This window comes from Rattus rattus, chromosome 1, assembly GCF_011064425.1.
Source record: "Rattus rattus isolate New Zealand chromosome 1, Rrattus_CSIRO_v1, whole genome shotgun sequence".
Lineage (NCBI taxonomy): Eukaryota > Metazoa > Chordata > Mammalia > Rodentia > Muridae > Rattus > Rattus rattus.
Genome location: NC_046154.1, coordinates 18,190,451 through 18,204,573, shown reverse-complemented (window position 1 = coordinate 18,204,573; position 14,123 = coordinate 18,190,451). Strand labels below are relative to the sequence as shown.

The following is a 14,123-nucleotide window of genomic DNA, read 5'->3' as shown; positions in this document are numbered from 1 at the left end:
CCTGAGGGATCCTTTTCTCTCAAGTGCCTTCCCCAGGAGGAGCTGAGACAGAGCCAGGCAGAGGAAGTGACACAAAGCCAGGCAGGCTGCGCCCGCAGGCAGGCGGGACCTGACTCGAAGCTGGTATTTGATAAATGTTTGCTGAATAAACAAAGGAGGGACTGAGGAAAGACGAAGAAACCCTTTAACAATCACCCCGGCCACTGGTGTAAAGAACCCAGTACAGTTCCCATGATCCCTTTTGTTTCCGAAAGGCTGCTCTCCTGTGTCCCCAGAACCAGGATCCTGAGGGAGGATGGGAAGGCCACAGACAATGGGAACACCTGGCCCTGACTCTGGGAGAAGTGTCATTGCTTTGCCCAGAGATCATGGAAGGAGTGGGGGTGGGGGTTATCCTGGGAGGGGCACAGCTTGCACAAAGGCTCCAAGGTAGCAGCGGCAGCCACATCAGGGTGAGCGTCAGGGTGAGCGCGAGTGTCTGTGGCAAGGACCAATGGCATGAAAGCCTGCTGGGGTCTCTGAGTGCAGCTGCGTGTTCTTTCTAAAAAGCCATCCAGAGGGAGAGAGGGGCAAGGCAGGTAGGTGTGCAGAGCTGGGTGTCAGAGAAGGCCGAGAACAAAAGAGAAGAGGCCGGGGAGGTGGCTCATCTGGAGATGCTCGCCCATGTGAGTGTGAAGACCTGGCTTTGATCCCCAGAGCCTGTGGAAAAGCTGGGTGTGGTGCTGTACACCGAACCGGCATTCATTCCCAGCAGTGGGAATGCAGAGGCAGGGGCATTCCTGGTTTGCAAATAAGCAAGGGCGACAGCTCCTGAGGATCTACACCTTGGACTGATGGCTTACACACACACACACACACACACACACACACACACACACACACACACACGCCAGACATATATACACACAGACACACACACACATCACACATATATATATACACACACAGACAGAGAGAGAGAGAGAGAGACAGACAGACAGACAGACAGACAGACAGACACACACACACACACACACACACACACACACACACACACACACATGCAAAGCCAAGTGCTCCTAGCAGGTCTGAGGAGATCTAAAGCCTGGAAATCCCCAAACACGAGATCACCTTCAAAAGTAAGAGGAGGGATTCTGTATCAGTAAAGCCATGCCTGTATGGATCAAGTGACTTCTGTCCCATAAGTCTTTACCTCCCAGTCTGTGAGGCGAGCAGGGAATTAGGTGTTCCCCTCTTGCCTGCATGCCCAAGCAGGACCTTGCCAGGATTAGTGGTGGGCAAACCCAGGTGCCCAGGCTCTTGGCTGTTGGGGCCCCCAGTTACCACCCCCGGTGACTCTGGAAGCTGCTCCTTTTGAGTAATGCATCATCATCAAATGCAAGCAAGAAAATGGTAGCTGGCCTTTATGCTTCCTGCCTCTCTCAATCCGGAAAAGCAACTCTGGGGGCCGTATGCTACTATTACTCTTAGATAGGGAAACAGTCGCTCCAAGGTGCTACATGATACATAGTATAAAAAACTAGAAAATCTCTGTAGCGGCTGTGCAACACAATGAGTGAACTGGACTTGACCTGTCACCCCCAGACTGGGCATCAGGCCATTGCCTTTCTGTGACTGGGCTAAGGTTGGGCAGGAGGGTGAACAGCCACGGGGCAGCCTGCAGAACTCGTTTTTCTTGCTGCATGTTAGCTGGAGGCTGTCACTGGGCCAGACTAGTTTTCCAGAACCTTCTAGACACATAATCTCCTTTTGTCCCTGTGGGCTAGGGGAGGGAAAAGGGAGGCTAGGTGTGGGTACAGTTATGTTGGAGGCTGAGGAGCAGCAGTACGGCTGAGTGGGAGGTCCCCAAACTAGAATGGACTTTGACCTCTTGCTATTCTTCTGAGGTCTCTGGGTCCAATTCATACCATGCTGGCTACAGTTCCTATCTGCAGACCAATGTATCAGTGATGGACTACCATGGTTTCATGAACATGGTTGAATGCTCAATACAGTGGTATGTAAGGTGTGTGTGGGCATTGCTCATAGAAGAAGAGGGGAGGAATGGTTCTGTGTGCTCACTGCTGGGAGAGCTGGGTGTTCTCAGGTCTGATGGGCTGTCTCCTTAATTAAAGATGGGGCTTGGCTGTAGCCCAGGGGTTAGAGCACTTGTCTAACATTCCTAAGGTGCTGGGTTCAAAGTCCAGCAATGTCAGAAGAAAATAAAGAAGAAAAAAGAGGGATGGGGGACAGAAAGATTCCCAGGTAGACATTGAAGAAGCCAGAACCTCATCATGATTACAGTAGACCTTGCTGAGTGTCCCTGGGGACTCTGCAGGTGTGGGCTGTTTTAATTTATCAGGGATATCCCTTAGGGCTAGCAAGATAACTCAGTGGGTAAAGTGTCTGCTGTTCAAGATGAGGACCTGAGTTCGAATCCTAGCACCCACTTGAATAGCAGAGCACGTCAGCAGACATCTGTAATCCCGGGGCAGAGTGGGAAGAGCAGACAGGTGATGGCTGGAGCCCACTGGCCAGTCAGCCTTGCCTATCGGAGAACATCAGGTTCATTCTGAGACTTTAAAAATAAGGCCAAGAGCAAAGGAGGAAGATCCTGGCCTCCACCTATGCACACACACAAGCATGCACACTTACACACCAATCCAAACACATATTACTCACTTGTACACGTACAAGACATCCCTCCATCTGGGGCTCCTGTCTTTATTTTCCCTTGGTGAAGCAAAGGTATCTTGCTGACCCCCACTCCTGGGCCCTTTTTCCATCTTGGCTTCTTACACATCTCGGTTAAACACCTCAGTCAGGCCAAACTCTGAAGTTCCCCAGATCTTGAACCTGTAGCCTGCAGGGCTGAACCTCTCCTGGGTCTACAGATGAGAACCTGCACTTGTGGTCTTTATGTGACTGTAGTGACAAACATGACAGGATTCCCACCCTCACAGGGCCAGTGGCTTAGTGGGACCCTGGGAAGAGAAAGAAGAAAGATGTAGGGTCCTACTATAGGTACAGTGACATGAACACATAGTGGGATCCAAAAGGAGGACTCTTTGACCATCCATCCATCCACACATCTGTCCATCCATCCATCCATCCATCCATCCATCCATCCATCCATCCATCCACCTGTCCACTCATCCACTCATTCATCCATCCATTCATCCACCCATCCACTAATCCATCCATCTACTCATCCATTCATCCACCCATCCCTTGACCCATCTCCTCATCCATCCATCTATCCACACATTCACCCACACACCCATCCATCCATCCACACATCCACCATTCATTCATCCATCCATCCATTCACCACTTACCCATTCATCCATCTATCCATCCACCCATCCACTCATTCATCCATCCACTCAGCCATCATCCATCTACCTATCCATTCTTCCGTCCATCATTCATCCATCCATCCATCCATCCATCCATCCATCCATCCATCCAACCACTCATGGTCCCATTCACCAAATGTATTGAGTGCAATCCTGTGGCCACAAAGATAACTAATAAGTGAAGTGGATTTGGGTCGAGCCTTGGTAGAGCTCTGCAGCCCAGGGGCAGCCAGCCCTTTATTAGAGGCCTGCTCCTCTGAGGGAAGTACCCCAGGTAGCTTCACAAAGCCGCTCCAGAGAGGGAGACAGGGTGAGAGCTGCATTGGACTGTTACACTGTTCAGCCTCGGGGGCTAGATAACTGGGTTTGGTCCTGACTCTGTCTCCTTGCCGGTGTGATCTATTGATCATGACGCCTTCATAATTTAATTCCCTTTGTTTACCATCCTCTCTGACTTCCCTTGGGGATAGGTAGAACTTACTGGAAAATGCATTTTTGGTTCAAGCCAAGGGAAGAGGAAGAGGCACCCCTGGTCAGGAGAATGAGCTGCGTTACATCTCTGATTGTGGAGGTCCCAGCCCATCCCCTGGAGGCGTGATCCTCACCTACAGCAAAAGAAAGAGCCTCTCCAAACTAATCAGGGTTCTACCACTGCGTGGCTGCCTCCTGGATGGACACACAAAGGCCCTGTGATAGGAGAGCACTAAGGAAGGTCTAACGGTGTGACTAAAGTTAGCATAGAACTCTTCCTTCTCCTACTGTCACCCCTCCAGAGTTGGGGTGACCCACCTGTACCACCATGCCTGGCCAGGAGTGTGAGAAAAACAAGAAGGACCGGCTGGAAACAGAATGAAAGAACACATGTAATGAACAAAGGAGGAAGGTGGTCATGTCATAGGTCATGGGCAGGCTTGCAGTGGGATGACAACAGCTCACGGAAACCTTGCCCAGACTCCCCTGGCTTGCAGGAGGCCATGGGAGAGGCTGTAGCAGAATTGATCATAGAAAAGAGCTGGTTGGTAGAATAACATGATTCTCTAAGGCTGAACATCTGGGCCAGGTACCTCAAGCCGGTAATCTCCCAGAATCTCTTGTGCTTGGAATTCTTGTGTAGAGCAAATGAAGACCTACAAGGGGGAGGAGCCAAGAGCCTGGCCCAATAGGACAATGCTTCGCATGGCCAGCCAGGCTAGGGTCTGCGTGCATCCAGCCTGATGCTCAGGCCCTCATTCTTGCCTGTGCAGCGGAGCAGTCCCCCCAGCAGGTACCTGTAACCTTTTGACATGACGACATGAGGTTGTCATTAACAGAGTTCAGGCTGGAGAACAGCATGATTACATTAGAAAGTAAAACTGCCGAAAGAATTCTAGCAATGATGTAAGTAAGCTTATGATTTGGGGTTGAGCTGTGTTCACAGCTGTCTGGCAGCGTGGGACCTGTGGGTGGAGGGTCAGGGAAGCCTTCAGGGGAAGCAAGACTTGCAGGCAAAGCTGGGCCCCAGCTGGGTTTGCAGAGTATCTCCCGGGGAGAGATTCCCTGTGGAGATATGAGCCTCAGGAATAGGCCTCAGAGATCCCCATGGTGGCTCTGAAGGGTTTCAGAACACTGCCGCCTCCCTGGTGGGAGCAATGGCAGACTGAGAGGCGTAAGCTTCCCCCCTGCCCCTGGAAGAAAAGCTCTCTCTACACACAGAGAGCCCTGAGAGCCTCCAGGCCACTAATGGAAAAGTGCATGGCTCTCTGAATATGATAGGGTTGTGGCAATTTGGGCTTGACATGCTGAACCCCCTGCTGGATATCTTGTGTAGGGAGAAAACAGCAACTGCAAAAGCAGGCCAGGAGTACCTGTGGGAATCTGTTTAGGCAAAGCCCATGGAAAAGGTGTGACTGTAGCCTTAGTCACCCCCTCCCTGCCCCCCCCCCACCCCTGCACAAGAGTCAGGAAACCCATCAGTTCATGGAGACTCAGGCATTACTGAACCCGGCTTTCCTTCCAATGCTCCAAGCTTCCTCCTGCTTTGGAAGCATTGGAGCCCTGGCTGCTCTCTGTTGGGAATGCTCTTTCTCCAGAACTCTGAATGGCTCTCCTTTGTGTCAGTTGGACAGTCAGTCATTCAACACTTCTTTTCAGAGAAGCCTTTCTTGACTAGCCATGGCAGAAACAAGATACCTTCTCCACACACACACACATATATATATATATATATATATATATATATATATATATATATATATATATATATGTGTGTGTGTGTGTGTGTGTGTCTTGGCAAGACACGCTGCAGAGATGTCCCAAAAAGGCCCAAGGGTCAGACACCCTGGGGCTGAGGTTACAGCCCAATATGGGTGCTGGGAACTGAACTCAGATCCTCTGCAAGAGCAGTAAGTGCTCATAACCCCCAAGTCATTTCCCTAGCCCTGTCCTTCTTAACCAGAAGCAACAGAACCCTCGAGTGTTAGCTGAACAGCCAAGCAGCAGCATGAGGTCTGTTTGCACCCTGCCCCTAATGGAGGAATGGCTATTCCAGTCATCGCTGGCCAGTGATGTGTGAAGGGATGGGTGAGTGGCTTCAAGGCTTCTCCCAAAGGGAGGACCTATGACCTCTTCTTCCAAGTGACCCTTCTGGCAACCTGCTCTGAGGTGGTGAGACAGAGTGAATGCTCACAGGAGGTTCAGCCATTAAGAGGTTCAGGAGCAGAGCCCTGGTGATGGGCGAGGCAGAAAGACCTGGAGAGGGCTGGAGGGATGGCTCAGTGGTTAGATGCCATTTACTGCTTTTCCAGAGGACCCACTTTGGGCTGCTCACTACCACTTATAACTCCATTTGAGGGGACTGGATGCCTTCTTCTGGCCCCTAAAGTCACTGCACACACACAGCAGACAGACAGACAGACAGACAGACAGACACACACACACACACACACACGGTGAGGTTGAGAAAGAGAGAGGTGGTGTGCTTAAACCCCTGTCAGTTTCAACTGTGGTTACACCCAAATGAACTCCTGCATTCTAGAACCTTCTAACCACCTGTACCTCTGTCCTTATACCTTGCTTATTATAGGGTGACATAATGTGTTTATCCTGTCAAAGTGTTTAACCTGTTTTACTGTGGTGCTGTGTCATGGGCAAGCCAGGCGAGCCCAGGGTCTGCTCTTCCCCTGTTCTCTGTCCCCAGCTCAGTACACTTGTGGGAACGAAAGCTGTGTATGCATGCTTCAGACATTTATCCATGTGCCATCGGAACTGCTAGGTACCATGCTCTCTCCAGAACATTCATACCCTTACTCTGAGGAAGGGGAGACAAGCGCTAGGACCTCAGGGCACTGTCTGGGAACTTTAGGACCTCAAAGTGGCCAAGCCAAGACTTAAACACAAACCTGTGTTTTCAACAAATAAACTTCTCTCTGTTCCCCAAAGCAATTATGAAATTGTAGCTTTGATAGAAAAAAAAAATCCAGGCTCCCATGACTCAACGGCAAGACAAATAAGCCAATTAAAAATGGGCAAAAGGCTTTAATAAACATTTCACCAGAGAAGATAAACAAACGGCCCGTGAGTGAAGCAAAAGACGCCATTTGTCCTCAGAGAAAGTAAAATAAAATAAAATCACAATGAGAGCGAGACTCTTCCCATGGCTTAGGCTGACAATTGAGCGTAAACAGAAAACCAGTGGGACAAGATGGTTCAGCTGATAAAGGTGCTTGCTGCCAAGCCTGAAGACCTGAGTTCGATCCCTGGGACCCACATGGAGGAAGGGAGTGCTGACTCCTGAATGCTGCTCTGTCTTTCATATGCACGAGGCGGCATCTGGCACCCTCATGCTCCACCTCCAATTTTTAAATATAATTTTAAAATGTTTTAAATAAGCAAAGACAACATTGGCCACAATGCCTGGTGGCACACACCTGTGACTTTGGCCCTCTGGAGGTAGAGACAGGAGGATGGGGAGTTCAAGGTCATCCTTACATAGTAGGTTCAAGGCTTTCTTGAGCTACATGAAACTCTTGTCTCATTTAAAGTGGGTTAATTAGTTGAAAATATGTGTGTTTAGTCCACCAGATCCCGTCAAAGGAAACAGCCATGCATTCTTGGGGGTCTAAGAATTCTTGCAGGTTGCATGCAAGGCCCTGGGTTCAATTCCGAGCTTGCTTGTTTCCTCCAGGGGAACAACGAAGCTTTGACCTCATCGATAAGATTGTGAATTCAGCAAACACATGGTCATGGTGTCTCTTCACTACAATGAAACACCAGCTAAGACAATGAGATAAGTAGGAAGTTAAACTCAGTTTGCAAGGAGGTTGCCTCCCTGAAGATCAGCAGAGCATCCGTGTGTGTGTGTGTGTGTGTGTGTGTGTGTGTGTGTGTGTGTGTGTGTGTGTGTGTGAGAGAGAGAGAGAGGGGTGGGGGAGGGGAGTGTGTTATAGTTACCGATCCATTTGTCAGAGTCCATTTAGTCTCATCTGGAAGACCCACCTCTTGTTATGCCTGTGGGAAATGATCTTGACCAGGTGAATTGTAGCAGGAAGACTCATCCGTCCACTGTGGGTGTCACCATTCCCTGGCTGGGATCCTGCATTGCGTAAAATGGAGCAGGAGAGTTGGGCAGCGGCGTGCATTCATCCCTCTCTGCTTCCTGACTGTGAAAGCGATTCGATCAGCCTGCCTTGCCTGTATTAAAGAGCTGTATTCAGGTTCCTGCTGCCTTGCCTTCCACCGTGCTGGACCACATCTTGAACCTTGCCTTCTTAATAGAGCAACTGGAAAAGAAACTGGGACAGGGTTGATTTGTTAAGACCACTTCTTGAGCTGTAGGACTCCGTAGAGTCGATAGTTTTTTGTTTTGTTTTGTTTTGTTTTTTTTTTTAGTTTTCACATTTTTATTGGAGGGCAACAGGGAAGGGACCAATTCCATCAGCAGAAGCATTTGCAGGTTCTTGAGCCATTCCAAGCTTGGACCCAGAGGTTCCTGGTGAGCACATCAGGCATGTTCCCATTATCTCTCACAGGCACTGGGTAGTTGTAGGGTGTGGCCCTGTTGATCACGCTAGCATACTTGGTGTAGGAGTTAATCATGGGCATAATTACAGCGAGGCCCCAGACAGTGACGGACATCACCAGCACCGGCTCCTTCGCCCAGGCATCCTTAAGGAAGGCGGAGGTTCTAGCAGCCATCTTGGTCTTGGACCGAGTAGATAGATTTTTTGAGGATGCTGTATCGTGTCCTGTTTTTCGCATCCTGAAATGGTTTCACATTTTCTTCTGCTACTTTGAGGTTTTCTTTCTTTCTTTTTAATATTTACTTACTTATTATGTATGCAGCGTTTTTTGCCTGATCGTATGTACGCCTGCAGGCCAGAAGACGGAGTCAGCTTCCATTACAGATGGTTATGAGCAATCATGCGGTTGCTAGGAATGGAACTCAGGACTTCTGGAAGAACAGCCAGTGCTCTTAACCACTGAGCCATCTCTCCAGCCCTCCGTGGTGGTTTTCAAAATATGGTCTCGACTTCTAGGTGGACTTGAACGACCCTTTCACAGGAAACAGAGATATCTGTATTCTGATTCATAACAGTAACAAAATTACAGTTAAGAAGTCGCAACAAGGGTTGGGGATTTAGCTCAGTGGTAGAGCGCTTGCCTAGGAAGCACAAGGCCCTGGGTTCGGTCCCCAGCTCCGAAAAAAGAACCAAAAAAAAAAAAAAAAAAAAAAGAAGTGCAAAAAATAATTTCATGGTTGGAGGTCACCACAGCATGAGGAACTGTATTAAAGGGTCGCAGGTTAGGAAGGTTGAGAACCACTGATCTAGCAGGGCGCCATTCATCAACCAGAATGTATTTTATTTAACAACCTCTCTTCACTCGAATACTTAATTCCTTCCAATTTTTCCCCTAGGACATGACTCTTAGCCTCCCTGGCAGGTGAGACAGCAGGTGCAGCCACTCCCCTGTGTACAGTGTGACTGTCCTAGCACACCTGGCTGCCTGTCAGTTGTCCATCAGCTGGAGAAGGGGAAGGCACCAGGGTAGCAAACACTTGGGCAGATTCCACAGCACTTCCCAGCTACTCGAAGGCCCCTCATGGACACTGTGAGGGACTCAAAGGCTATGGCTGGGGAGTAGCCCGCCCTCCCTTGGAGATCAGCCCGTTTCCACGCATGCTTCTTTCTCTGCTCCTTGCTGTTTTTCAGAGCATGGCCAGAGATTCCCATCTGGTCAGGACAGGAGAGGGCACATAACTGTGTCCGTCAGAGCATTCTCAACCTTCCTAACGCCGAGACCCTTTAATACAGCATGCTGTGGTGACCCCCAACCATAAAATCACTTCCTTGCTACTTCATAACTGTCATTTTGCTACTGTTATGAATTTATGAAGGTAAATATTTGATACTCAGGATTCGATGATATGCGACCCCAGAGAAAGGGTCATCCGACCCCCAGAGGGGTCGAGATCCACAGGTTGAGACCTGATGCTTCAGAGGATCCTACAGCCCCTCTGCGGCCTGGAAGGGCGTGTGGCTGCAAGCCGGAGATGCCAACCCCAGTGCTTTCCAAACCTTCCACCCAGGCAGATGCCAGTCCCCCGGGACACAGCTCCTGCCCGCTGCTGCCTTTCTCTTTTGCATCTCAGGAGCTGTTGCTGTCGAAGCTCAGCTTAACCTTGAACCCCTGTGATCGTCACATTTTCTTAACAAAGTAAATGATTTGAATTTTAGAGAATTTGCCTTTTGTTAATAGCAGCTTGGGGGCACCCTCCAGGTGGGTCATGGTACCGGAATGGAGCAGTACTGGTCCAGTTCACAGGGGAGAAGATTCTAGGGAGGCCCAAAGGACCCTTGGAAAAGCCCCTTCATGAAATCCCCCGCACCGGGGCCTCAGGCAAAGTCCTTCATTTTTCTAATGGGTCAAATAAACACCAAGCTTCCCACCAGAGCATTGATTGACGGTGGATTGCATTTGTAGGTCAAATACCGTGATACGGCAAAGCAATGCGCATCAGATCTGGGACCCCTCTCTTCCCCTCCACTCCCCTCCTCCTCTCCAGATGTATAGATGACCGTATTTCCCAGATGCTTTTATAGCCAGGGGCCATGTGGTTCGGCCAAGTATTGGAATGCAGGTAGATAGAATAGGTTCCAATCTCAAGCACATCTTGGGGTTAGGGATGTGTCTCAGTTGGTAGAGTGTTTGGCCAGCATGTAAAAAGTTCTGGGTTCTAATTCCAGCGCAACTTAAACCGGGCATGGTGGATACACATCTGTAATCCCAACACTTGGCGGTGGGGGGCTGAGACAGGATATCAGGAGTTCAAAGGTCATCCTCAGCTACAAAATAAGTTAGAGGCTAGCCTGGGCTACACATGAATTCTGTATGCTCTGCTTTTCCTCCCACAGAAACCCCAGAAGTTGGGTAACAGTCTCACAAAAGTGAAGTCTCTTCCCTTAGCCTGGGCCCCTGAATATTTGGGACAGAGATGCCAGGCAGCCTCCATCCTAAGGGTGACATGGGGGGAGAGGGTTCTTTTCTGCACTCTGAGGCTGACAGGGTTCTTCTGTACTAAGCCCAAAGACCTGGTGCAGATCTCTAGCACTGGGCTGTGTCCGTGTAGGTGCTCACATACCTTCTGCCTTAGTGGCTGACATGGGTGTCAACCTTACACCAACGTAGAAGGACAGGAACCATGGCGCACCAACCTGAGTAATCCTTTCTGCTCTAAAATAGGGGCCTTCTGGTCCCCAGAGCTGCACATGGCCACGTTGTAGGAGAAAGAAACAAAGGGCCTTTCATTGGTAATAAATGATTGTTTTAACGGCCAGTCCTGAAGGGGGTCTAACTTCCTCTTCAAAGTCCCCTGCCTGGCTTTGTCTTGGAGGGACCTGAGTAGGCTTGGATTACTCTGTCTTCTCCTCAGGAACCTCACAGAACTATGGCTACCAGGCTGTCAGGCCGGAAAGGGGATGGGAAGTGGGGCTTGTGCTGACTGGATTTCCAGCATCAACTTAGCCAAGCTGTGGTATTTGGAGGTTTGGTCAAGCACTAGCCTGTATTTGTTGACGTGATTAGAATCTAGATAGCAATTGACTCTGAAGATTGCTATCAATAATGGGTGGGCCTCGTTTCTTCCGTTGAAGACCCCAAAGAGCAAAATCTGAGGTTTGGGGACTGAAGACTGTTGCGTGCAATCCCACCTTAGTTTCCAAACTTCATACATGTGGGCTTCCGCATCTGTATGAGCTAATCCCTTAAGACAGCCCCCCTCCCCCACCCAAGACCACATCTGTCTGTGCTCAATGACAGCATCAGAAATGTAAGCACCATTAAAGCAGAGACCTCCTCTTCCTGTAACTTGCTGTGTCTCTAGCTTCCCATTTCTGCAGGGCCCTGGCATGGTTTGTTGAGTGAATGAATGACCTTTTAGCAGTGCCTGCTGTAGGCTCAGACATAGGAGCCATGGACTGTTGCCTGTTTGTTTCATAGCCACTCAAGTCCGCAGGAGAACTTGGCTCATGGTGACTCGTGTGAGGGCCTCTCTGGCCCCAAAGACTCCATTGTCTATCCTGATAAGGGATCAGGAGCTCTGGGGAAAGCACTTGAGAGGACAGATGGCCCCTCCCCATATTTTTAGGGGATGCTTTCACCTTCTGGCAGGCAAGGTAGACGTCTTTCCCTGACGGGCACCCAGAGGACCCACCACCTTGGGCAAGGTCTGAAGTGTACCTGTCAGGGACGCCCAACTTCCTTCCCAGGCCTCCCACAGGGCTGGTACACAGCCCAGCTTTGATTGACAGGTTGTTGACTGACTGGAAGAATGTCCAGAGCATGTGGAGAAGGGAGTAGAGAAGCTGGGCTTCCATGCCTGGTTCTTCTTCCTTCCTGGTAAGGTTAAGGTCACCATGGAACTCATCTGAGTCAAGGGGCTGGAGTCATCCTGTACCTCCATGGCGGGCCTGGTTTCAAGGCCCAGGTCTGTCTAACTTCCTTAGAGGAAGGCTTCTTCCCATCTCCTTGTCACTGAGCCTCTGCGGTACTGTGGAAACGGCTGTGTCTCACTGCAGCCAGGCCTGGTTTGAGTCCAGATCTTGGCTCTAGAGACATAAGATTATTCAGAGTGAGCTCAAAGGAGAGGAGAGAGTCAGACCCTTGCTGAGTGTCTGTTCAGCACCAACTTATGCTTGCACAGCTCTGCAGAGGACTGGATGTTCAGTGAATGCTCAGTTAACACAGGCTTCCAACTGCTTCCGTTGTGGCAGTGGGTGACTGAGAGGGTCCCCACAGCTAAGCCCACTGTGCTTATCACCAACGTCTGCATCTCCCTCGGTCAGCATCAGCAGAGAGTTAGCAGGCCAGGTGCGAAACCCCAGTTCTCAGGATTCATGGGAGCTTAGCAGGGCCCAGTGATGGACTCCTAGTGAGCAGTGTAGAGAGGAGGCTGGCTGCCGAGGGGCTACTCCCTGGTCTTAGGATTTCGAATCTCGGCCTGTGCCTGGACAGAAGATACCCAGACACCATGGTTCCACATGGAGGGGTTTTAATGAGAGAAGAATAGAAGAGAGGAAAGGTGGCCGGCCATGGGCACATGGAGGGGGGTTAAGGGGGCAAGAACAGAGAAGAACAAAGAGCAAGAGAGGTAAGAGAGAGCAAGAGGGAATAAGAGAAGGAGGAGGGGGCAAGCAGCCCCTTTTATAGTGTCAGGCACAGCTGGCTGTTGCCAGGCAACTGTGGGGCGGAGCATACCTGGCTGCTGCCAGGTAACTGTGGGGGTGGAGCTTAAACAGAATGCCAACACAAGGGGTGGGGAGAAAGGTGATGGAAGTTGGGGTGGGGGTGGGGTTGTGGACACAGCCAGGCAAGAGGGGAGGGGCTTGGGCTTATTCTTTCTAGTTTCTGAAGAACCTGTCCTTTTCCTCAGAAAGATTGGTGTGTGTCTGTCTGTGTGAATAACCATAAACACACACACACACACACACATGTTCACACACATATGGTGTATATATGATATATGTGTGTATGAATGTATGCATGTCTGTGTGTATACATACATGCTTGCGTGTCCATATATATGTATGCATGCTTCTGTGTATGCAGTCTACATGTGTCTGTATGCCATGTGTGTATGTATGGTGTGTGCATGTGTATGCACATTTATGTGTGTGCATGTATGTATGTGTATATTCGTGTTCATGTATGTGTGTGTTTTGTTTACCTTTGTCACGGTCAGGAGCTGTCCCTTGTCGCTCCCGAGATAAGGTTGCCTTGCCAGAGAGTTCTCATGGCTGACCGCAGGGCCAGGGTCTTGCTAGACCGGTGATTCTGGGGGCTCCTTAGGTCTGTGCTACTTGCAGTGCTCACACCTCATTCACCGATGGTGCGGGCTCAGGACAGGTAGGCTCGCCTCTGTATCAGAAGCAAGAGAGGATTAAGAAGTTAAACCTGTCATGGGGGAAACACAAGTGAGTTCATGAACGCACTGCAAAGCCACCCGCAAATGACTTCTGGAGCCAAGGCTGCCAATTACGCACGCCTGGGCTCCGCTCTGCCCTCCAGGACCAGACACTTCCACAGGCTCAGGAAAGGGATGGGTAGGGCTGCACACAGCCGAGGCTTGGCTTCTGGGCTGGAGGGGAGGCACTCAGGCTAGCAGGATGCAGAGCTGCAGCGGGGCTGCAGGAGGGAGATGGGGGGTGGGGCTTGGCTGTAGCTCCAGGTGCAGAGGTGGAGGTCGGGGAGCCTCCCCTCAGGCCAGCCTTGGGGTGGGGGATGGGTGGAGGCCAGGGATGAACATGCCCT

The 14,123-nt window shown here is 50.3% G+C and overlaps 1 pseudogene; it reads right to left on the bottom strand.

Moving 5' to 3' along the window:
* Positions 1 to 4,891: 4,891 nt before the first annotated feature.
* LOC116890274 lies at positions 4,892 to 8,510 on the bottom strand (annotated as a pseudogene).
* Positions 8,511 to 14,123: the final 5,613 nt, after the last annotated feature.